The following is a 1870-nucleotide window of genomic DNA, read 5'->3' on the forward strand; positions in this document are numbered from 1 at the left end:
CCCTAGCCCTAGCCCTAGCCCTAGCCCTAGCCTTAGCTATGAATCATGGGTCACATTCAATTATGGGTCATTTATACTTTAACTTAAATTAACGCATGAATATTATGCTAATTGATGGACAAAATTGTTGCTTATAAGTAGTACTAACAAGTTTATCAATTATTAGGTGATATTTAAACGGAAATTAGCAGTTAAAGCTAAAATGACCCACAATTGTGGGTGATACATGATTGTGGACTTACTGTATAAAAATATATTGTGTCGTTCAACGGCAGATGGGGCTCTTTCGAGTGGTACCCAAATGTTTTACTCACTAAACTACTTTCGCATCCTTATATTAGGTGGTCTAATATCTAGTTTTCTTGTTTCATCCAATTTTATAATTCCACACATGCACCAGACACTTGTTTCGCAAATGATAATTGTTTTTGCATGATTGCTCGTTGTTTCTACCGCCGAGAAGATCGACTGTTATCTAATATCTACTCGGTCAGTGGTGATAGAAACAGGCAGTCTGTTGCCGGACGTTGCTACGGCAAGTCTACATGGTTTACCATCATCGGGTGTTTGTTCATCCAATTTATCATTTCAATTTTGAGCTTTGAGTTATGATTCAGGAGTGTTAAGTTTTTGATTTCTAGTTTTCGATTTTAATTGTTTATTGTTAAGGAAGACACACAAAAAGATTACATTGATAAAAATCGGTGATGGACATGGAATAAACCTTTTTGTTTCACAAAGATGTTGCAAAAAACTAGTTTTATATCAAAAGCATGTGCAGAATAAAAGTTGTTTAACACAGATGGCATACAGCATCTAAAAAAGCCTAATTTTTTGGAATTGGTGTTGAAAGAAGCAGCCCAAAAATAAATCATGTGAAACATTGGAAAAGAGAAGTGATTTAAAGTTTTAAATTCTGCTGGACTTCTAAAGTCTGTTGTATTACTCAACACAATATGAAAATATGCTCAGCTTTAAAACTTTAATCGTATAACATTTATGTTTTTGCTCGTCTATTGCAACAACAACTATGTAGACGATATAATCCGACATACAACGCAAATCCTCTTATGCAACTACAAACTTTGATTTCCCCTTTTTACCCAATGAAACATGCATGAATCGAAGTCGGTCCAAATTTCAGATTAACTTTTCGTAGTATCCTTTTCTCGGAGAGCATTAGGCATAGGTACTCTACCTGTAGCAAACTGTTGCATAATCAAACGGTGCTCACTCCCAGCCACAATGTCCTACTCCAGTTCACCAACCACCACCATTCGCACGACAGCTCACGTCTGTCAAGTTTTCCCCCTCCACCGGCAAACTCTCGCACTGACTGACTGACACGTTTAGTTGTGATTTGAAATATCGATTTTCTGATGGAAAATGCATGTCCCTTCGTTGCCCTCGTGTGACAGCATCCCGCTTCATCCTGTTTCGCTCCATGGCATTTCCACAGATGCATTCAGACCCAACCTGATGGGCTGCGAAGCAGCAACAACACAGGTTACGAGAGACGGAAATGTTTGCTATCAAAAATTTATCAATTGCTCGCTTTTGTCGGGCAGGCAAAACTTTGTGCATTTACATCAAATCTGAGCAGTCGGCAGAGCAGTCGAGGCTCCAGTCCAGAAAAGCTTCCAGGACAATCCAGGGATTGTCAGAAATACCTTATCCTAATGGAAGTAACTTTCGCTTCGGTACGGTCGGATGCTACTGGGCGTACTGTCAGTTATAGTCAGTAAGTTAGCAGAAGCCAGGTAGGTGATGATGATGGTGGTGACAGGAATGTCGAAGAAGCGTATAGTTGATTATAACTTTTCGAAAGCTTGAAAGGATCTGACTGTGATGTACTGTCGTTGCATTGAAA

Source organism: Sabethes cyaneus, chromosome 2 (assembly GCF_943734655.1).
Source record: "Sabethes cyaneus chromosome 2, idSabCyanKW18_F2, whole genome shotgun sequence".
NCBI classification, from domain to species: domain Eukaryota; kingdom Metazoa; phylum Arthropoda; class Insecta; order Diptera; family Culicidae; genus Sabethes; species Sabethes cyaneus.